This window comes from Triticum urartu, chromosome 7 (assembly GCF_003073215.2).
Source record: "Triticum urartu cultivar G1812 chromosome 7, Tu2.1, whole genome shotgun sequence".
Classification (NCBI taxonomy): Eukaryota; Viridiplantae; Streptophyta; class Magnoliopsida; order Poales; family Poaceae; genus Triticum; species Triticum urartu.
The window spans coordinates 667,327,619-667,352,556 of NC_053028.1; positions in this window are offsets into that span (position 1 = coordinate 667,327,619).

The following is a 24,938-nucleotide window of genomic DNA, read 5'->3' on the forward strand; positions in this document are numbered from 1 at the left end:
AAGCTCTTCCCACAGGTTTGAGAGCTGGCCGCTTCTCCGTGCACATATCTTCAACTTTGTAGCAGATGCGGTAAGCCTGAGGATGAGATGCATTTATTTTTTCTTTGTGATTTTGCTAGAGCTGCTTGGTTTCTGAATCCTTGGTGCATTAGAATGGATATTTTAGTTCAAAGTAATCCTAATATTCACAGTATTTTCCTTGCTCTGATTAATATGAATCATCCTCATGCTTCTCTACCCAACATTCTCAACTTTATGTGGTGTCTTTGGAAAGCTAGGAATGATTATTTATTTAGTAGGAAAAATCTCTTCCTTATCATATTAACACTGCTGCTATAGCCCTGTGTAATGAACTCGATGATTCTATACATATTTCTTCTCAGCTCAAATCCAATGAGATGGTCGGTGTTTTACCTCTTACTAATCAGATTCCTATGCAGGGGAAAACGATTAAGTCTGATCTTCAAGTTACAGGACCAAAAGTATACTCTGATGCAGCATTTAGATGCAAAAAAATTCCAGGATTGACTCAAGGATCTGTTGCTACTGGAATTGGAATTTACCTCTCTTTACCACAAGACCAATTGGAGGTCAATGTGCAGATCCAAGCTTCTACTGTTATCACAGATACACCTTTACAAGCTGAAGCTTTGGCGCTTCTTTTGGCAGCTAGAGTGGCCAAACAGCTATGCATTTCTCAGCCCACTTTCCTCACTGACAATCTGTCTTTGGCGTCATGGGCGGCTAGCAGAAAGATTAAGGAATCTACTACTCCTTGGACTATAAGGAAAATTCTGGCTGACTTCTTCTGCTACTCCTCAGATCTTCAGTCCCAGGTGTTTCACATCTCTAGGGAGATCAATGGTATTGCACACAATGTAGCTCACCAGGTTCTAACATCAGTGGTAGAACCTGATATATGTTGTTTCGCTTCAGCTCATCGGAATATGAATTGCCCTGTAGTTTCTCTTCTCTCTACTTTTCAATTTCAGGGCTTTGTAATTCATACTGTACGGTGTTTCTGAGCTGAAATAAGAAAGTTTGGCGCCTAGTGCGCCTTTTGTTGTTCAAAAAAAATCATGTTGTGGGACAAAATTGGCAAGGTACTGTTGTATGTGATGTGTTTTTGCTAAGTATTTATGGTTGAGAAGTCCATTGAGATATGGTGCTCATATGAAAAAAAAATCTGCAAAACCTATGTTTAGTTCAAATTAAGATGGGGCATGCTATGTGTTCGTCGGCTGATCTTTTCTAAAAGATCGTCTAGGTTGCGGATCTGACGTATCAGTGCCCTCCTTCATTGCAACATAGGTCTTGTTGCAAAAAAGTTCTGCAGTTAAGGTCTTGTTGCATTTTTTTTGCAACTCAGGTTTTGTTGCAGATTTTTTTAGCAGGTTTTGTTGCAAAAAAATAATTCATCTTCAGCATTTTGCAACATAGCTGATTTTACGGAAGAAACTTCTGCAACGTTAGTGATGTTGCAGAAGTTGCCAAAGAAAAAGATCAGGAGTCAGGGTGTGTCACGTGGGACATGTGTTTTGCGAGCAAGGCGGCGAACAGAAGCCATAAAATCAGCCGATCAAGAGGAATCGTTTTTCAATTAAGATTCAAAATAAGTATGATCACTCAGGAAATCTTTATATGATTATACGTTTTTTTTGAGAAAATATACGATTATACGTGTGTTGCACCTTCACGCTTACTAGTCCTATATATGACCCGATGGACTTGTTCGGAACTCACGCAACCCGCGTAGAAAAAAAGCCCACTCCCCCGATCCCCAACCTCTCACCCCGGTCCACGATCCCCGCTTCCCCTACCTCCCAGCGCCGCCATGCCCACTTTCCCTATCTCCTGGTGCCGCCGCCACTGCCCCAACCTCTGGTGCGCCACCAGGCTGCCTTCCGCCGCCGGCCCTTGCTCCGGCGTGGCTCCCATCGCCCTGTCTCCGACACGCCTCCACCCCCGCACCCCCGGCCCCGGTGCGCCTCCCACCATCGCCTTCTCTCCAGCAGCCGCGGCCACCCGCGACCAGCGACGGCACAACCATCAGGGCGCCGCCGAGGACCATTGGCAGCTTCCAACGGCCGAGGCGACCGCCGTGATGCCCGCATCCCCAGCCCCCGCGCTCCATCATCCACAACCGCCTGTAGATGGACACCAGATCCCACGCCGTCTCCCATGGCCACCTACTGCATTGAGTCACCGTCGGTGGCCACGGATCTACGCGCCGGCCACTGGATCCAACGGATGCTCACACATAGGAAGCGGTGCTGCTCCAGTCAGCTCCTTCGTCCTCGAGCACGGCGCGTCAACGACGGCCTCCTCCCTCTCGTTCCGTCCCCCATTTGCTGTCGCTGATGTTGTTGTTGTTCAGCATCGTGTGGTTGTAGATGGCGCATGGCAGGTCAAGTTGACTTCTTATTGCCATTCAATTAAAAAATGGCAGCGATATCATGGCGGCCGATGGCTAGAATGCATGGTGAAAACTGAAGTCTGAGTGTTGCTGGGTACTTCTAGTGTAAGACATTTTCACTTTTCTTCAGGAAAAACATTCTCTTAGTCTAAACGTGATGTTCCCTTTTCTACCGGAAGACATTTTCTTTGAAAAGAACTGCATCCCGTTAGTCCACTTATATTCTTCTTCGGTAAAAGACGATGCAGTGCATTTTCATTGGTAGGGCCGGTATATACATCCATGTGGAATTGTCTGAAGAAAGAAAAGAACAGTCGGGCTGGATGAGCAGTTCGAGTTGAACACTCCCTACAGATACTTTGATTTCTATTTCAAACTATTCCCTTTTTATATGTTCTATAGTCTCTAAACAAAATTTGATCTTGTTTCATCCTTTGATCTGTTTTGTTTTACAGTCGAAGACGTGTGTCCTTAGATTTGAGGGATTTACTGTAAAAATCATTTTTGCGTCCATAAGCTAATTTCTGAGACGCTTATAGATGTTCCATGAAGTTCTGGTACGACTATACGCCAAGTTCTAGTACGGCTATACGCCAACAGCCGTGAAGTTCTAGTATAGCTATACGCAAGGTCCTCATGGTCCTACTACGGCAAATACGCCGATTACCAGGTTGGTTTGCGTGACTTTCTGCTGCTGTCTACTGGACGTGTGTGCTTGCGGGCTACTGTTGGACCAATGTTTGCTTCATTTTTTTTTCATGTTACATTCTCATGCTATTAGCAAACAAGAACCCATGGCTTGTTTTTTTTTTTGTAAAATTGTGTAATCCATGTCTTGATCTATGCAGAAACAATTACTCCCTCTGTAAAGAAACATAAGAGCGTTTAGATAACTACTTTAGTGATCTAAACACTCTTAAACTTAAAAACTTAGCAGTTTGAATTTCAAAACTCAGATTTTTCTTGCTACTAAACAAATAAAACTGAGAAGTCCAAAATAAAACACGGAGTAGTTTGATCTATACAAAAAACAAAGAGAAGTTCAAAGTGAAAATAACCAGCGGTTCAACTACTACATGGAGTGTGTTTTATATAAGAAAAAGGAATAAAAAGACAACATGTGAAAAGACTCTTGCTAGAAGTTCATGTGTTTATTACATAACTAGGACTTTTCCCTATACTAATGAATAACACCAAAAAGTCCTAATTAAAAAATGAAGCTATTTGATGTTTATAAAAATCTTAGATTTTCCTCAATACTAAAGATTAAAACCACGAAGTTCAGTTTTAAAAAACTGAGTAGTTCAATTCACATTAAAAACTCAGTTTTTTCTCGCTACTAAATAATAAAATCAAAAAGTTCAATTTTTAAAAGCAGAGCAATCTGATATTTATTTGAAAACTTGATTTTTTCCGGTTACTAAAGAATAAGACCAATAAGTTCTATTCGGAATAATGAAGAAGTTCGATGTTTCTAACAAAACTCTAATTTTCACATTTCCAAAAAACACACCAAGAAGTTCAAATAAAAGATTAAGAGTGGTTCAATGTCTATATAAAAAACATAAATTTTTTCCGTTATTAAAGTGAAACAGAGAGAAGTTCAAAGTGATAACAGGCAGAAGTTCACATACTGCATGGTCTGCATTTTCGTATGAGAAAATAAGAATAAAAAAGCAAAGTCTAACTATTTTGTTGCTCGAAGTTTAACTGACCTGCCCGAAGAAGTTCAAAAATTCTTGTGAGAGAGGTTCGCCGTGTATTTACATGTTGAGAAACACACAGAAAAATGTTGTTTCGGTGTCTTCAAAATAATCCTGTCAATCCATTACAAATTTGAAACAAGAATGCTTTGCATGAAACATGTTCTTTCTATTCAACAAATTTCCAAGGGCATATCATATTCTTATTCCAAAAAAATAAATGGTTAAACACAAATTGGTGTATGTTGTTCGAAAAAAAAGTTCAACCGTATTAAAAAAAAGTTGCATCTTTTCAACAAGTTTCTAATGGTTTATCATTTGTGGAACTCCGAGGAACGGGTGTGGAATTACAAAAAAAGTACATGGCCGAAGTTCAACGCAAAAACATCGAGCAATTCAACTACTATACGGAATGCGTTTTGGATGAGAATAAAATAATACAAAATTAAAAGCCTAAATTGTTTGTTGCAAGAAGTTGCATGTTTTCAACAGCTTTCCATCGTTATATCATTTGCTCAATTCCAGTAAGTAGTTGGGGAGTTGCGGGTAAAAAACAACACATGAAAAACAGAGTGAAGTTCCAAAAGAACTGCTCCAGAAGTTCAACCTCTTCACAAAGTGCATTTTTGGAGACTCTGTTTTTCCGATGAAGGCAGAACGCATGATCTTAGAAGTTTAGATTGATAACAGCTAGAAGTTCACGTACTACACGGTGTGCATTTTGTATTAAAAAAGAACAAAAATTCTTGTGAGCCTAGAGTTTTTTTGCTAGAAGTTCAAGTGCTCGGCCGAGAAAGTACAAAAATTCTTGTGAGAGAGGTTGAACAAAAATACGTGACAGAAGTTCAAGGTGAAAAACAACGAGAAGTTCAACTACTGCAAGGAATGCATTTCAGGTGAGAATAAAAGTATAGAAAAATAAAAGCTTAAAATGTTTGTTGAAAGAAATTCAAGTGCTCTGCCCGGGAAAGTCCAAAAATTCTTGCGAAACAGGTTCACCTTGTATTTCCATGTTCAAAAACACAAAAAAGAAATTTTTTTTGCGGTTTAAAATAATTATCCTAATGCACAAAGAAGTTCAGTTATTATTTGGGAGCAATTTGATTTCAAAAAGAAAAATATCAAATTATAAAAATGGAAAAAGTTCCTGTACTACATGGTATGTGTTTAATATAAGGAAAATGAATTAAAAGGTAGGGTCCAAATTTTTTGTTGTTATAAGTTCAAGTCCTCGGGCGGAGAAAGTTAAAAAAATTATTGTGAGAGAGGTTTGTACAAAAAGAATATCATTTGTGTAACACTAACGAATGGATGAGAAAATTAGAAATGAAAACACATCATAGAAGTTTAACGTGAATATAGCAGGAAGTCCAACTACTACATTGAATGAATTTCACATGAAAAACTTTTAAAATCGTCGCGAGTATGAAAAAATGATCAAAACAGGAAAGTTGCGTGTTTACAACAGCTTTCCATCGGGATATCACTTGCTCAATTCCGGTGAGTGGATGGAGAGCTACGAGCAAAAAAAAACACGTGAAAAACAGAGTGAAGTTTCAATAGACATGCCGAGAAGTTCAACGTCTTCACGCGATGCATTTTTGAATAATCTGTTTCACGATAAAGGCAGAACGAATGATCTCGCCATTTTTGAAATTACTTGAAATGGAAAGAGATCATAGAAAACCATCAACATGAAAAAGTTTCGCATTTTCCGTAGTTTTTCAACGGTATATTATTTGCCCCATTCTGATAAAGTTTATAGAAATTACGGCAAAAATACGTTTTTAGCCATTTCCAAAATTTACTTAAAACCGTAAAGAATTGGGAGGAATAATATATATCAAAAAGTTTCGCATTTGTTCAAGCTTTCCAACGCGATATTATTTGCTGCATTCGGACATACGATTAAACAATTAGCTCAAAAATACAAACTCGGTAGAACTTGTACCATTTTCTAAATTACTTTTAAACCGTTCAAAATTAGAAAAAACTTTCAACATGGAAAAGTAGTGCATTTTCATAAGCTTTCCAACGCCATATCATTTGCCTCAATTGGATTAGCCGTTTAGAAATGGAATCGAAAATATGAACTCAGCTGATCGGTTTGTGAAATTTTACTATTTTTCAAATTACTCTTTAACCATATGGAATTAGAGAAAACTGTCAACATGTGGAAGGAGCGGTTTTGCAGCAGCTTTCCAATGCCATATTATTTGCCTCATTCCGATAAACGGTTTGGAAATGCGATCGAAAATACGATTCATGTTTTTTATGTGAAGAAAATACGGTCTTAAAAACTGCTCTTAAATCGCTTACATTTTGCCAAAAATTTAACTTGGGTCATGATACTGGTGTCCATAGCTTTCCAACGGTATATCACAAGCCCTATTTGGGCAATGTTAGCGGAAGTTCAACCTAGTACAGGGGTAAGTTTAGGTCGAACAACTCGGGCAGTAAAATTGCAAAAAATGCAATTTCATCATGACCCGAGAGCAAAATCCACCAACGAGCGAGATTCCTATTTAAAAAGGGCATTTTTGCTAAAAAACCGTTTCTAGATTACAATTACATCATATAGAACACGATTAACCAGAATAATTCTTGTGAGGGGACACGGTTGCGAAGATAGGCCGAAGGTCGAGTTCCTACAGAGGAAAGTTCAGGCGTGTAACTCAGAAAGTTCATGTTGTGATCAGAATAATATTCTGATCACGTGATCAGAATAGTGTTTATATATATATATATATATATATATATATATATATTGTGCATTTTTATTGTGCGGTGATACATACCTAAAACAATCAAGGTGCCCGGGCACCTAGGTGTCCCAGTTAATTTATATATATATATATATATATATATATATATATATATATATATATATATATAGGGTCGCGCTATTCGTCACCCTGGGTGAGAAATAATTATTCTTCACCCTCCTCGATTTTACCATCAATGCACCGTAATTTTACATTCCGTAAGTTTTGTCTTATTTCTGACGAAAAAAGGGACCGTAAGAAAATATATAATCGCCGTAAAAAATATTTTATGTTATGTAAAATTACAAATGTAAAAACATAGTCTAAAATACACATAAACTGCAAATTTTCTTGTCTTATGACCTATATTTTTTATTTTCTTATGTCAAATTTTACGTAGTGAATCAATAGAAATATAACTATTTGAATTCCAAACGTAATTTAATTATGAAATGATCATAAGATTATCTCGGGTGAAGAATAACTTATTCTGCACCCCGTGTGATAAATAGTAACACTATATATAATAACTAATTATAGGCATAAAATCATATGATGAAAGTACTGTAAAAACCTATACAATTACAACGACAATAAGCTGCATTTTCAAAAATACAGAAAAATTTAGCAGTAGCACTTTTCATAAGAAATGCTACTACCACTTACTATTATCAGTACCGCTGGTTCTATTTGAGCGCTATTGCTAATTAGGTATAGCAGTAGTGTTGGAAAACCAGCGCTATTGCTACCAGTTAGCTGTAGCGCCTTAGTGATAGCTGTAACGCCTTAGTTATCCCTAGTAGTGTAGGCAATAGATTTCCCATTTTTATTGAATAAGGAGTTTTAGAGCTCCAGTCGGAGACCAAATACAAGGCATCACTCTCGCGGCATAGCGTTACACAAATGCTTGGCACCAGCATGGCACCACAACGCCACCTCCTCTTTGATTCTAGTAATAACTATAACACGAGGAGGCACCGCGGCGTTACAAAAAAATTCTAGCATTTTGCTCTTTTTAGATTTCCCACCAGATTAGTAACATAAGAAAGGAAAGTGCTTGTCTTGACTGCGATGTCCTAGAACCATTGGAGAACCACCAAGTCTTCACCGAGTCAACGGTTATAAAAAAATATCGTGCTCTTACTAATAAAATTGTCATCATCTAACATTAAGAATGCCATCCTCTTATAATAAAAATGTCATCTCTTATTTTATAACAAAAAAATGACATCCTCACAATAATAAAAATGTCAACCTATTATAAAATGAAAATGCCATGCTTTTATAAATAAAACTGACACCCTATAATAATAAAAATGCCATCCTCTTACAAATAAAACGACCATGCTCTAATAATAAAACTGCCATCTTCTCGATAAATAAATAAAATGTCATCCTCTAATAGAAAATGCCATCATGTTACAAATAAAACCGCTATGCTCACAATAAATTAAATTTGGATTTTCAGACAAATTATTTTTAAAATTTAAAAATGCCAAAGTTATATATGAAAATTAGTTGTACCATAAATGTTCACAAATCCCACATGCAGCCCATTGGCAAAAAGCCCAGCGCTCCGCAAGAAGGCCGCGAGTTGGAAACCGGCCACCGCGTGCGGGTCTCCCTATTTTTGTCGAAAAATAAAAAACAAGCATTTGCCGGGAAATGACGGATAGTGAACGCCTCCAGCCATCCGAGTGGCGTTGCTTCCGCATTGAGATCCGTGCAACAACAATGGTGGAGTTCGCTGGGAGTTGGCCTCCTAGGGAACGTCGGCTAGGTAATGTTTTTGTTTTCTATTGGTGATGTTGCTGGTGTTGGCAAGCACTAGTAGAAAACATGGCTTTGGTCCAGGCCGGGTCAGCCCATTAGTCCCGGTTCAGTCCAGAATCGAGACCAATGTGGGCATTGGTCCCGGTTCGTGAGCCCAGGGGGCCGGCCGGGCCACGTGGGCCATTGGTCCCGGTTCATCTGGACCTTTTGGTTTCGGTTGGTGGGATGATCCGGGACCAATGGGCCTCGCTCCTGGCCCACCACCATTGGTCCCGGTTGGTGGCTTGAACCGGGACCAAAGGCTCCCCTTTAGTCCCGGCTCATGTCACCAACCGGGACCAATGAGGTGCCTATATATACCCCTCGCTCGCGAGCAGAGTACCCCAGTGCTCTGTTTTTCTCTGGCCGAGGGGGAGAGGGCTTGGTGGTTCTCTAGCTCACCTCCTATGCACACAAGGTGTTCGATGGAATGCCCGAGCCACACTACTTAAGCTTTCTCCTCTCCAAGCTCGACCTCCAAGCTCCATTTTCCATAATATTTGTCTAGGTTTAGCGGTCTGTCACGCCCCATCCCCGTCTTCACCGCCGTCGATCACCCGCGCCGAGCTCATCGCTGGCACCACCGTGGTGAGCCTCTTGTTCTTATCTTCTTTCTGAAAGGAAAAATATTCTTACTTGTATGTTTACATAGATATTTGTATTATTTTCTTACTTTTATTATTGCATCTTATATAGTGCGATGGTTTTGGTATCCGCCCCCGTCGGCCCTCGTCCTGTCTATGATTCGGATGTGGTATATATATTATCTTTATAACTATTGGTTCATTTATTGTTTATGAAAATTATGCCGACCAACGTGACATAGATTTTATTTATGTAGGATGTATGTGAATCGGAAATGCCAACCGACCCTATTGTCGAGAGGTTAAATTTAGTTAAAGAAGAAAACAATTTGTTGAAGGAAAAAATAAAAAAATTGAGGAGGAGAAGATGATATTGGAGTTGCATGTTGCGGATGTCGTCGATGATCACAAGGTCAAGATGGATGCAATGCGCTTGAAGATTAGAAAGATTAGAAAATATGCCATTCATACCGAGGCTTGGTATCATTATGCCGTTGGATCAATTGTTACCTTGGTTACGATTATGATCGTATTTGTTTTCGCATTGAAATGTTTTACATAGTTTCAATGTGTGGTTTAATTAATTAGATGCTCTGGAGAGCTATATGTTGTTAGATGAGAACTATATATGCACTTTGGTTTTAATGTGATGATGAAATTCTATTAATTTGGACACTTAATTATATATAATGCACGCAGATGAACCGGCAATGGATGTACGGTGACAGACACACCTGCCAGTACATTAAGGGCATGCACGAGTTTCTCGATGCGGCTGAGGCAAACAAGCAGAATGGTTTTATGTGTTGTCCATGCACTGAATGTGGGAATACGAGGTCTTACTCTAACCGTAAAATCCTTCACTCCCACCTGCTTTACAAGGGTTTCATGCCACACTATAATGTTTGGACGAGGCATGGAGAAATAGGGGTTATGATGGAAGACGGCGAAGAAGAAGAGTACGATGACAACTATGTGCCCCCTGAATACGGTGATGCTGCAACAGGGGGAGCTGGTGAAGATTAAGAGGAACCAGACGATGTGCCCAATGATGCTACAACGGGTGAAGCTGCTGAAGATCAAGAGGAATCAGACGATGTGCCCAATGATGATGATCTCCGCCGGGTCATTGTCGATGCAAGGACGCAATGCGAAAGTCAAAAGGAGAAGCTGAAGTTCGATCGCATGTTAGAGGATCACAAAAAAGGGTTATACTCCAATTGCGAAGATGGCAACACAAAGCTCGGTACCGTACTGGAATTGCTGCAGTGGAAGGCAGAGAATGCTGTGGCTGACAAAGGATTTGAGAAGCTACTGAAAATATTGAAGAAGAAGCTTCCAAAGGATAACGAATTGCCCGACAGTACATATGCAGCAAAGAAGGTCGTATGCCCTCTAGGATTGGAGGTGGAGAAGATACATGCATGCCCTAATGACTGCATCCTCTACCGCGGTGCATACAAGGATCTGAACGCATGCCCAATATGCGGTGCATTGCGGTATAAGATCAGACGAGATGACCCTGGTGATGTTGACGGCGAGCCCCCCAGGAAGAGGGTTCCTGCGAAGGTGATGTGGTATGCTCCTATAATACCACGGTTGAAACATCTGTTCAGAAACGAAGAGCATGCCAAGTTGATGCGATGGCACAGTGAGAACCGAAAGAAAGATGGGAAGTTGAGAGAACCCGCTGACGGGTCGCAGTGGAGAAAAATCGAGAGAAAGTACTGGGATGAGTTTGCAAAGGACCCAAGGAATGTATGGTTTGCTTTAAGCGCGGATGGCATTAATCCTTTCGGGGAGAAGAGCAGCAATCACAGCACCTGGCCCGTGACTATGTATGTATAACCTTCCTCCTTGGATGTGCATGAAGCGGAAGTTCATTATGATGCCAGTTCTCATCCAAGGCCCTAAGCAACCCGGTAACGAAATTGATGTGTACCTAAGGCCATTAGTTGAAGAACTTTTACAGCTATGGAATGGAAACGGTGTACGTACGTGGGATAAGAACAGACAGGAGGAATTTAACCATAAGGCGTTGCTGTTCGTGACCATCAACGATTGGCCCGCTCTCAGTAACCTTTCAGGACAGACAAACATGTATCGTCGGTGTCGGACACTACATCCACGTCCCACAAGTGGCGCGGGCTTCGACGCCCACGTCACTTGTGGGACGTGGATATAGTGTCCGACACCGACGGCCACATGTATCTCACACCCACGATACTTGCTATTTAGGGTTTCCTCTACCGCTCGGTGACCCTCGACGACCCTCGTTCCCGATAAAAAAAGAGGAAGAAGAAGAAAAAAAGAGGAGAAGAAAGAATAGAGGAGTAAAAAGAAGAAAAAAAGAGGAGAAGAAAGAATAGAGGAGTAAAACTCCTCTATTCTTTCTTCTCCTCTTTTTTTCTTCTTCCTCTTCTTTTTTTATCCTTGAAGCGTTGTCGAGGCCACCCCAAACCCTAGAGAAGCAGCATCGAGGCCACCCCAAACCCTAGAGAAGCAGCGTCGAGGCCACTAATTAATATTAGTTCTACGTTTGCCACTAATATATCCATCTATCATGTTTGAATAATAATTGCCATGTTGTCAATATTTGTAGAAACTATGGACACCGCCCGAGACGAAGTACAAGAAGAGTTGTTGGGGGACATAATCGCACGAGGAAGTAATGCCGTCTGCTCGTTGTTTCTCAACGACACCGATGGTCTGGAAGCAGCTGGCTATGATTATGATGGCTCCGGTGACCTAATGCCGGTGCAAGAAGGAGACCGTGAGGACGGCTCCGGTGACCCAATGCCGGTGCAAGGAGACCGTGATGACGTCTCCGGTGACCGAACCGAGTTCGGCCAGGTATATATATTAGTTAAGCTTCTGCTGACTAGCTAATTGATGCATTCATTGTTTTGGTATGTACACATATTAATTAAGTCTTTGTTCTTTTTTCTAGCCCTCCGGATCGAGCACAACTTCAGTAAAGAGACGAGGCCCGAAGAAAAAGTTGAGCTCGGATGAAAAGTTTGAGATCATAGCAATCGCGCCCGACAGCCAACCGATTGAACCCCTCCGGACAAAGAGTGCATTTGTTGCTCAGTGCGGGGTTTTGGTTAGGGACAAGATCCCGATCAGCATCCAGCAATGGTTTAAGCCGGCTACAGAAGACCCTGAGGTGTCTTATGTCAATGATATGCAGAAAAATGATCTTTGGACTGAGCTGAAGTAAAATTTCACCCAACCACCAGAGGATAATCCAGAGAAGCCAGTTAAAGAGCAATTAATCAAGTCTTTTGCTCTTAAGAGGATGGCAGAACTATTCAGGAGGTGGAAGAAAGATCTGAATAAGTTTGTCGAAAATAATGAGACACCAGAATTCAAGGGCAGATATGAGAAGATCAGAGATCACTGGCCCGCATTTGTGACCCACAAGACATCGGAAAATAGTAATAAGATGTCGGCGATAAACAAGCAAAATGCTGCGAAGAAGAAGCATCACCATCGCACGGGGTCAGGTGGCTACCTCGTAGCCCGGCCTAAGTGGGCCAAGACTGAGAATGATCTGGTTGATAAAGGGATCGAACCAGAGACAATTAACTGGCCAGACCGTTGCCGGACTTGGTTCTTCGGGGCTGGCGGAACCTTGGACCCTGTAACAGGGAAGTGCATTTGGACGAACGATCAAATGGACATACCAGTCAGGAAGCTTCAGCAGTATATTGAAGCAGCGCAGCAAGGGACGTTCTTTCCAGACAGAGAGAACGACGAGCTCACAATGGCCCTCGGGAATCCTGAGCACCCTGGACAGACACGAGGCACGCCAGGCTCCATTCCGTGGAAGGTTGGGTTTCCGGACGCAGGCGGTTACAAATCCCATGAGAGGAGGAAAAAAGTGCAGCAGACCCAAATGCAGGCGCTGCAAGCAAGGGTACAAGCGATGGAGGAACGAGAAGCAAATCGCAGCAAACGTACTGCCGAAGCTTCCCCCGAAGCTACCCCGCCATCTCAGCGGAGAAGCAGCGTGGCTTCCACCGAGCTGCTTCAGCCGGAGCATGCCTTGACGGCTCCTGCCAGCTATCCCGTGGATGCTATCACGGAGTCTCAAAATTGCCACCTTATGACGCAATGGATGAATTTGAAGGTCAAGGCGGCTGTTGGCTCTGTTTATCCTACTGAACCCGGCGCAACTTTTCACTGCCGGCCGATTCCAGAAGGATATGCTAGGGTGATGGTGGATGAAATAACGGAGGGATTTGAGGACCTCCAGCTTGACCACCCTACCGGTGAAGGGGAGACTAGGCTGGGGTCTGCTCTGAAGACTCCATGCCTATGGCGGAAGGAGCTCATCAACCTTCCGAACTGGACGCCTCCGCCTCCTCCTCCTCCTCTGGCAAGTCAGGGCACTCCGCCTCCTCCACCGCCTCCTCCTCCGGCGAGTCAGGGCACTCCGCCTCCTCCACCGCCTCCTCCTCCGGCGAGTGACGATCAGGGCACTCGACCGGCTCCCTCTCCAGCGCGTGGCGGCACTCCGCCTCCTTCTCCGCCTGCGCCGACGTGCCCGAGCAGCCAGCCTCCTCCTTCTCCGCCTCGTCAGCAAGGGTAGAAGAGACCTGCCGCCGCTCTGGCTGCTCCGGCGCGTCGTAGTCCTCCTCCGCCTCGTAAGCAAGTAAAGAAGACAACCGCTCCGTCTGCTCTGCCGGCGTCTAGCAGTACAGCCAGAGGCGGGAGGAAATATAGATTTGGTCCTTCTCTGAAGACTCCATAGAAGTTACCATATGAGAGGACCCCGGAGGAGAACGCCGAGATCGCACGAGAAAAAGTGAGGAACTACTTTGAAGGGGTGAAAGAAAAGAAACAACCACCTACGGGGGAGAAGGTAGATCCGGTGAAAGCGAAGCGCACTCTGGCTGCCCTCACAAAACCACCCAAGTCTCCGCCAAAAGGAAACTATGAGCGCATTATTGGAAAGGAATTTGCCGAAGTAGAGCGGTCGGGAAGTACTGTCAGTGATCAAAGGCTGAAAGAACGACGAGCTGGGAAACAAATTGCCTAGCTCGGCGAACAAGCGAAGCAATCGTGCCCCCCGCCCAAGGTGCCTAGCAACAACGTCGCTAATGATCCGAGGATGGTGCCCGGTTATAGCAATCTTGGTGATTACCTGCCCGACGATGTACATTATGATTTCATGGAGGTGCAGATACAAAGATACGAGTACGGGAAGCCTCTCGTGAAAGATGAAAGATCTCTATCAACGATGATGCGAAGATTGCATGATTGGTACTTGAAAATCTACAGAGACTCTGGGGGGAGGAGTACTTTGTATGTGAAAGTTAAAAAGGAGCATGACCTCGTTGGAATTGAACTGTTGCCTGTTCCATTCGAGGAGTTCTTTCAGTTTTTCGATCAATTGGCCCTCGATAAAACAACGGTCGCCTGCTACTGTCTGTAAGTAGTACTACTTCTGTCATTAAGTCTCTCTATATAGCTCAGCTCTTTCATTGCATTTATTTATAATCATCCTCAATATATTATGCAGATTGAAGATCGCCGAATTGAAGAAAAGACAAGTCGGTGATATTGGGTTCATTAACACATATCTCATAGATGCAACTCAGGTTAAATTTCATGCCGCAGATACCGAGGCCAACTTGCTACGATCGTTGGTAATAAATGAAAACAAAGATATAATACTCTTTCCTTACAACTTCAAGTGAGTGTTACTGGCTTGTGCGTATTCGGTTTCCCTTATATATTAGTCAAGGTTATAGTAATGTAATTGATGAGTTATGCATGCGTGTGCAGTTACCACTATATTCTCCTAGAGATTAAGCTTGAGCAGGGACTAGTAACCGTCTTAGACTCAAGACGAAAAGATCCCCAGGACTATGCAGACATGACTCAAATGCTCGAGAAGTAAGTCAAATCGATCATTATCCACCATATCAGCAACTTTGTTCATTTCCTGATATATCAAGTAATTGTTTTCTTTGTCCGGCAGGGTTTGGAGAAAATTCACCAAAAAAGCTCCGGGACTGCCGAAGGAGCTGCAATTTAGACACCCGAAAGTAAGTACTATAGTAGCATGTTCCGCGCATCTACTAGTGATTCAAGCGCTAGTTTCATCAATACCATTTGCCATTCTTGCTTATCAGTTTAATTGACCTCTATTTCTTGTAAAGTGGTTATGGCAGGAACAAGGGAATGATTTCTGTGGATACTATGTATGCGAGTCCATCCGCCACACGACCTGTGAGCGGGGCTACACTGACGAACAATATGAAGTACGTAAATAACAACATTCACAATTTTATTTTATTACCATCATTTGTGTTGAGTTTCATTCATTCATATATATATGTATTGACCCCCTTCTTCAAATTAGATGGTTCGGAAGCGGGATGAACTCCTAGCACCAGCTCGCATGCGAGCAATTCAAGAGGAATTGGCGGCATTCTTTCTTGACCACGTGATCGCTGAAGACGGAGAATACTATGTGGACCATGAGTCCGTATGATTATATTTGTAAGAGATAATTATTGTATATATGTAGCTGGTAGTGTCGGATAGATATACGAGAACTTGTTGTTCGACCAATCTCTCGGAGAAGGAGAGGTGGTCGATATCACTTTCTCTCTGTATGCATATATGTTCATGACGATCTTCTTTTTCCTTCGTTTGCTTACTAGCTAGCTAGCATGTCTAGTCTTCTCTATACGTATGTATAGTACATAGCGTCGACCAAGCACGGACATAAGAGAGGACACTTCTCTCTATTAATTATAGCTAGCTAACACAATATATGAAACACCTAAATTAACCCCCCAAAACCCCCAACCCCCCCCCTTTAAAAAAAAAAAAACCCCAGCCATAGAAATGCTGAGGTGTGGATGCCTATTGGTCCCGGTTGGTGCCACCAACCGGGACCAAAGGGTCTCCTGCCTGGGCTCCGCGCACGGGCCACGTGGAGGCCCATCAGTCCCGGTTCTGGATTGAACCGGGACTAAAGGGACAGGGCATTAGTACCGACCCTTTAGTCCCGGTTCAGGAACCGGGACAAAAGGCCCTTACGAACCGGGACAACAGGCCCTTTTTCTACCAGTGAAGGGCCGAACAATTGTTGATTAATCTAGAAATTTTGGCAACATGGAAATCTTTTAGCAAGAATTCCCATCCAGTCTCTGCTCTGCTGAACTTTGAAGAATTTATGCCATCATGTCTTCTTCACTACTTACCTTTAGCTGATTTGCAATTGCAATTTCCAGGTGGGTATTGGTTGGTTCTGACTTGAAGTATGATGATCAAACATATTTAGATGATGTTGGTGCAAAAGTGTACAAGGTATGAAACCTATTAAAACTAAATGATATTTCTACCTGAAGTCAATTCCATCTGCATTACACCAACAATATGTGAGCATGTGGCTCCACATGATAGCACCTTCAGCCGTATGAATTCACATATGGATTAACAACAAAACATTTATCTAGAAATGCTAACAGGTAGTGATCGACTATGAATGTTTTTCTTTAGATAGAATGTAATAAAGATAAATTATATTGTTTCAATCTGATTCATAATAACAAAAACATATGAGAAAACATAATATATTTTAGTATGGGTATGTGGATTGCAAATAGGATTATAATCTTTATCTCAAAGATATAAATGATTTTAATTACTGCCAATATCGATATGGTTGCATTATTTATTGCAATGAAAATGAATCAGCTATCGGATTTAACTTTAGTCTTGACATCTGTAGTCATGTAATTGATTTGCCTCTCCATAGGTTTTTAGGTTTGAGTTTTTGCTTTGGTTGCCACGAAATACATAATTTTCAGCAAATCAATGTAGCGACCATGTGTGCTTTAATCTTCTTCTTTTTCATTTTTTTGTGTATGTTAATGATTTTGTTTTTATCATTTGGGTAAATCATAACACCAGCGTTAACCTATTTCTTTCACGAGGAGAAGAACAAGCGGCAACACAGATGGGGTGACGTGTTGAAATTGAGGATGTGTGCCTATGTGTGTGCGCCTAGGGGCAGGGGCATGGAGTGTTAGGGTCATGTGATGTTTTCTTTTTTGGAGCGAGTCTTGTCTCATAATCATGTTGTTTTTCTTTAAGTACTGACTACAGTGCCAGACGAGGGTTTTTTTATTTTAAACATTTCTTGGAAAATGTAATTTTCTTAAAAATGCGAATAACTTTTAAAAATCATGAACAAATTTCTCAATATGAAAAATATTTCAGAAAGAATTGAACAAAAAATTGAGAAAGATGAACACAAATATGAAATTCCGAATGTTTATTGAATTTTTTATATACAGTGACCAATTTTTAAATATACATTGAAAATTTTGTGATATATGCTAAACAATATAGAAATAAACATTGAACATTTTTATGGTATACGTTGATCAATATTTAAATACATATTGAACATTTTTTTGATATACACTGAACAATATTTCAATACGCATTAAACATTTTTGTGGTATACACTGAACAATTTTCGAATAGTGAACAAATGTTTAAAAAGTGAACAAATTTTGAAACCATGAAAAAAATTAAAATAATGAAAAAATGGATTCTCGAACATTTTTTGAAAACAGAGGATAAAACTAAAAACAAAAAGAATATAAAAAGTAAAAGAAGAGAAATAGAAACAGAAAGAGAAAAAAAGAAGGGAAAACTAGAAAACCAGCAAAAAAAAAGTTTGACGTGGGCCGGCACGTTCTTCTCTTTCTGGCATGCGCTTCATCAAAAGCGCAGCAGCTGGACGCACGGACGCGTAAACTAGGGTTCGCCGAGCGATATAGGTCGCCCACGAACGACAAGGCGTGTAACCCCCCCCCCCTCTCCACGGCGCCATATCAAGTATTCGGGCTAGCCTAATAGAGTGTTTTATCCCCAGCAGTTTTCGGAAGGTTCTAGAACCTTACCTTCCTTAGCCGGTTTCTTGTTTTCCTCTCGGTTTTTCTTTCTTTTACTTTTCCTTTATATTTTTTTGTGTTTCTTTATATTTTTTCCTTTTCTTTCTTTCTTTCTTTTCATTTTCACCTTTTTCTTTTTCTTTTTCTTTTTCTTAGTTTTTAACATCTTTCAAGCATGCGAACAATTTCTGAATTCATGAACTTACTTTATAAATTCGTGAATATTTTCTGAAAACATGAAATTTTTCGAATTTTTGAACTTTATATTTTGATTTTCTTTCCAAATTTATGAACATTTTTTATTCATCAAATCTAAAAATCTTCATCAAATTCATTTTTGGTTCATAAGGATTTAAAAACATTTAATCAATTTCAAAACTTGTTCATCGATTTTTTTCATATAATTAGAAATTAGTTCATCATTTTCAAAAAATGTTTATCAAATTCAAATTTTTTTTATCAATTTCTAGATTTTTTTCATCAAATTCAAAATTTGTCCATACGACAAAAAATGTTCATGAATATTTAATTTTTGTTCATCCAAATATATAAATTTAAAATTTTGTTCATGAAAGTACGTAAAATGGTTCATTTTTATATTATGAATATTTTTCGAATTCACGACTTTTTTTTAAAATTATATACATTTTCTGGAACAGGTGAACATTTTCTTGAAGTGACGAATATTTTTTGAATTTTTGGGAACAATTTTATAAATTTACGAGAATTTTTAGTTTTTTATGAACATGTTTTGAGTTTGGATAGGTTTTGAATCGACGAACATTTTTTTGATTTTTGTGAACATTTTTCTGAAATCACGAATAATTTTCAAATTCATGAACATTTTTTGAATTCAAGGACATTTTTTGCTCCATTATCTTTTTCTGCATTAAAAAAATTTTGGTTAAAAAAATCTAAATCTGGAATTATTTAAAGAAGGAAAATAAAAAACGGAAGTAAAAACAAAAGAAAAAACTAAATAAAAAAACCAAGTGACAGCTCTCGCTAAAGTTTTTTTTTTGCCCTTCACGTTGTATTGGGCCGGCCCATTCACGCGTGGATATTCGTAAAAACGGACTAGGTAAAAACGGACAAAGGAGTCGAACCTTGATCTCCGAGAGCTCCTATGTGACGCTCTCTGCGTCAAGCAGTCGAGCGATCGCATAGGGGATCGAGAAACTGGGCCGGCCCATCTCTCTCGCGAACAGTAGCTCACGCCGGAATAAAAAAAGCTGCGTTGCCAGGAATCGAACACAAGACCTACTGCTTACGAGCAACAATTCGAACCAGTTCAGATACCTAGCTTTCTTGATCACAGAACATTGCAAAACCTTAAGAAAACTCATCTCTCTCGCGAACAGTAGCTCACGCTGGAATAAAAAAAGATGCGTTGCCATGAATCGAACACTAGACCTGCTGCTTCATTCGAACCAGTTGAGCTAGCTAACGCCGATTCGAACCAGTTGATCACAGAACATTGCAAAATCTTAAGAAAACTCATCTCTCTCGCGAACAGTAGCTCACGCTGGAATAAAAAAAGATGCGTTGCCATGAATCGAACACTAGACCTGCTGCTTCATTCGAACAAAACTTGTAATTAAGTAAAAAAATTGGAATTTGTGAACAAAGTTTGTAACAGGAACATTTTTTCAAACTCCCAAACAAATTTATGGACTCTACGAACATTTTTCAATTTGTGAACAAAAATTTGAAAACATGAACATTTTATAAATTTGGGAAAAAATTTGGAAAGCTGGAACACCGTTTGAAATTCCTAAACATTTTTCGAATGCAAACAAAATTTTAAAACATGGACAATTTTGAAAATAGGAATATTTCACGAACAAAAAATGAAAACCGAATATTTTTCTTAAGTTTGCGAACAAATTTTGCAAAGTTGTGAAATTTTGAAAAAAAACATAAAGAAGAGAAACCGAAACTAAAAAAAGAAAAGAAACAGAAAATAAAAAGCAATAGAAAGCCGAAAAGAACTAGAAAAAAACGATACAGAAAAAAACCCCGGTTCAGGGAACCTTCTAGAAGGTTCCCAAAACCGGTTGGACGCACTATGTATAAGTGGGCCGGCCCATGTCGGTCGCTCGCGGCACTCCTCTGTGCAATCCCTCGACAATTCGCCGCAGAGAGCGGCGAATAGGATTTTCCTTGATCTCCAGCGCCAGCGACATCGCGCACTGTGCTCTGTAAGAACCAGGGGCCTGTTTTACTTACTAGATCTACTCAGCTATCCAACGACTTAGCTTTCTAGGTTATGCGATGCGTGTATCTGCTTCGGCAACCCTGCGCCTGTGCTATTGATGTAGCACACCCGAGAGGACGGACACCGCCAAGGAGGAAGGCGATGGATTTGGCAAGGCAATGATCTATGGCGTGATGGAGTATGCCTCGACGGACTCCGGCGACGGGTTTGGCGAGACGACGATCTACAACGCGGTGGAGCCTGGCTCGACGGACTTCGCCATGACGTCCTACGGTGTGATGGCCTCCATGCCTCGCTTCCTGGCCTCCATGCGCGACGCGAGGAACTCTCTCTATCAATACGGCGTGAGACACGATTAATGTTACATCGTGACTTGATGACAGCTGATAGGATAAGAAACGATCGGGCAGGGGTAACCTCATCCAAAATACGGTTTGTGGAAGTAAAACAACTTCATAACTGAAAAGAATCTCAACCTAAAACGACTGTATTATTACTCTCTCCGTTCTTGAAAGTGTGTACTTCCAACTTTGTTGGAAAGTCAAAATTTTTTATGTTTATCGTATTTATACAATAATACAACAATGCTTGTGCCATCAAATTAGTAGCATTAGTGAAGGAAATATGCCCTAGAGGCAATAATAAAGTTATTATTTATTTCCTTATATCATGATAAATGTTTATTATTCATGCTAGAATTGTATTAACCGGAAACATAATACATGTGTGAATACATAGACAAACAGAGTGTCACTAGTATGCCTCTACTTGACTAGCTCGTTAATCAAAGATGGTTATGTTTCCTAACCATGAACAAGGAGTTGTTATTTGATTATCGGGATCACAACATTAGGTGAATGATCTGATTGACATGACCCATTCCATTAGCTTAGCACCCGATCGTTTAGTATGTTGCTATTGCTTTCTTCATGACTTATACATGTTCCTATGACTATGAGATTATGCAACTCCCGTTTGCCAGAGGAACACTTTGTGTGCTACCAAACGTCACAACGTAACTGGGTGATTATAAAGGAGCTCTACAGGTGTCTCCAAAGGTACATGTTGGGTTGGCGTATTTCGAGATTAGGATTTGTCACTCCGATTGTCGGAGAGGTATCTCTGGGCCCTCTCAGTAATGCACATCACTTAAGCCTTGCAAGCATTGCAACTAATGAGTTAGTTGCGGGATGATGTATTACAGAACGAGTAAAGAGACTTGCCGGTAACGAGATTGAACTAGGTATTGAGATACCGACGATCGAATCTCGGGCAAGTAACATACCGATGACAAAGGGAACAACGTATGTTTGTTGTTATGCGGTCTGACCGATAAAGATCTTCGTAGAATATGTAGGAGCCAATATGAGCATCCAGGTTCCGCTATTGGTTATTGACCGGAGAGGTGTCTCGGTCATGTCTACATTGTTCTCGAACCCGTAGGGTCCGCACGCTTAAGGTTTCAATGACAGTTATATTATGAGTTTATGAGTTTTGATGTACCGAAGTTAGTTCGGGTCCCGGATGTGATCACGGACATGACGAGGAGTCTCGAAATGGTCGAGACATAAAGATTGATATATTGGATGGCTATATTCGGACATCGGAAGTGTTCCGCGTGATTTCGGAGAAAACCAAAGAGCGGAGGGTTACCGGACCCCCCCCGGGAGAAGTAATGGGCCACATGGGCCTTAGTGGAGAGAGAGAGGGGCTGCCAGAGGTGGGCTGCGCGCCTCCTCCCCCCTGGTCCGAATTGGACTAGGAGGGGGGGCGGCGCCCCCCCTTTCCCTCTCCCTCCCCACTTCTTTCCCCCTCCTAGTAGGAGTCCTACTCCTACTAGGAGGAGGACTCCTCCTTGGCACGCCATAGAGGGCCGGCCGGCCTCCTCCCCTGGATCCTTTATATACGGGGGTAGAGGGCACCCCTAGACACACAAGTTGATCCACGTGATCATATTCTTAGCCGTGTGCGGTGCCCCCTTCCACCATAGTCCTCGATAATATTGTAGCGGTGCTTAGGCGAAGCCCTGCGACGGTAGTACATCAAGATCGTCACCACACCGTCGTGCTGACGGAACTCTTCCCCGACACTTTGCTGGATCGGAGTCCGGGGATCGTCGTCGAGCTGAACGTGTGCTAGAACTCGGAGGTGCCGTAGTTTCGGTACTTGATCGGTCGGGCCGTGGAGATGTACGACTACATCAACCAAACGCTTCCGTTGTCGATCTACAAGGGTACGTAGATCACACTCTCCCCTCTCGTTGCTATGCATCACCATGATCTTGCGTGTGCGTAGGAATTTTTTTGAAATTACTACGTTCCCCAATAGTGGCATCCGAGCCTAGGTTTTATATGTTGATGTTATATGCACGAGTAGAACACAAGTGAGTTGTGGGCGATATAAGTCATACTGCTTACAGCATGTCATACTTTGGTTCGGCGGTATTGTTGGACGAAGCGGCCCGGACCGACATTACGCGTACGCTTACGCGAGACCGGTTCTCCCGACGTGCTTTGCACATAGGTGGCTTGCGGGTGACAGTTTCTCCAATTTGAGTTGAACCAAGTGTGGCTACGCCCGGTCCTTGCGAAGGTTAAAACAGCACCAACTTGACAAACTATCGTTGTGGTTTTGATGCGTAGGTGAGATTGGTTCTTGCTTAAGCCCGTAGCGGCCACGTAAAACTTGCAACAACAAAGTAGAGGACGTCTAACTTGTTTTTGCAGGGCATGTTGTGATGTGATATGGTCAAGACATGATGCTAAATTTTATTGTATGAGATGATCATGTTTTGTAACCGAGTTATCGGCAACTGGCAGGAGCCATATGGTTGTCGCTTTATTGTATGCAATGCAATCGCGCTGTAATGCTTTACTTTATCACTAAGCGGTAGCGATAGTCGTGGAAGCACAAGTTTGACGAGACGACAACGATGCTACGACGGAGATCAAGATGTCACGCCGGTGACGATGGTGATCACCACGGTGCTTCGGAGATGGAGATCACAAGCACAAGATGATGATGGACATATCATATCACTTATATTTATTGCATGTGATGTTTATCTTTTATGCATCTTATCTTACTTTGATTGACGGTAGCATTATAAGATGATCTCTCACTAATTATCAAGAAGTGTTCTCCCTAAGTATGCACCGTTGCGAAAGTTCTTCGTGCTGAGACACCACGTGATGATCGGGTGTGATAGGCTCTACGTTCAAATACAATGGGTGCAATACAGTTGCACACGCGGAATACTCAGGTTATACTTGACGAGCCAAGCATATACAGATATGGCCTCGGAACACGGAGACCGAAAGGTCGAGCGTGAATCATATAGTAGATATGATCAACATAGTGATGTTCACCAATGAAACTACTCCATCTCACGTGATGATCGGACATGGTTTAGTTGATTTGGATCACGTAATCACTTAGAGGATTAGAGGTATGTCTATCTAAGTGGGAGTTCTTTAAGTAAATTAATTGAACTTAAATTTATCATGAAACTTAGTACCTGATAAGTATCTTGCTTGTTTATGCTTGATTGTAGATAGATGGATCGTGCTATTGTTCCATTGAATTTTAATGCGTTCCTTGAGAAAGCAAAGTTGAAAGATGATGGTAGCAATTACACGGACTGGGTCCGTAACTTGAGGATTATCCTCATTGCTGCACAGAAGAATTACGTCCTGGAAGCACCGCTGGGTGCCAGGCCTGCTGCTGGAGCAACGCCAGATGTTATAAACGTCTGGCAGAGCAAAGCTGATGACTACTCGATAGTTCAGTGTGCCATGCTTTACGGCTTAGAATCGGGACTTTAACGGCGTTTTGAACGTCATGGAGCATATGAGATGTTCCAGGAGTTGAAGTTAATATTTCAAGCAAATGCCCGGATTGAGAGATATGAAGTCTCCAATAAGTTCTATAGCTGCAAGATGGAGGAGAACAGTTCTGTCAGTGAGCATATACTCAAAATGTCTGGGTATAATAATCACTTGATTCAATTGGGAGTTAATCTTCCAGATGATTGCTTCATTGACAGAATTCTCCAATCACTGCCACCAAGCTACAAGAGCTTCGTGATGAACTATAATATGCAAGGGATGAATAAGACTATTCTCGAGCTCTTCGCAATGTTGAAAGCTGCGGAGGTAGAAATCAAGAAGGAGCATCAAGTGTTGATGGTCAACAAGACCACTAGTTTCAAGAAAAAGGGCAAAGGGAAGAAGAAGGGGAACTTCAAAAAGAACGGCAAGCAAGTTGCTACTCAAGAGAAGAAACCCAAACCTGGACCTAAGCCTGAAACCGAGTGCTTCTACTGCAAGCAGACTGGTCACTGGAAGCGGAACTGCCCCAAGTATTTGGCGGATAAGAAGAATGGCAAGGTGAACAAAGGTATATGTGATATACATGTTATTGATGTGTACCTTACTAATGCTCGCAGTAGCACCTGGGTATTTGATACTGGTTCTGTTGCTAATATTTGCAACTCGAAACAGGGACTACG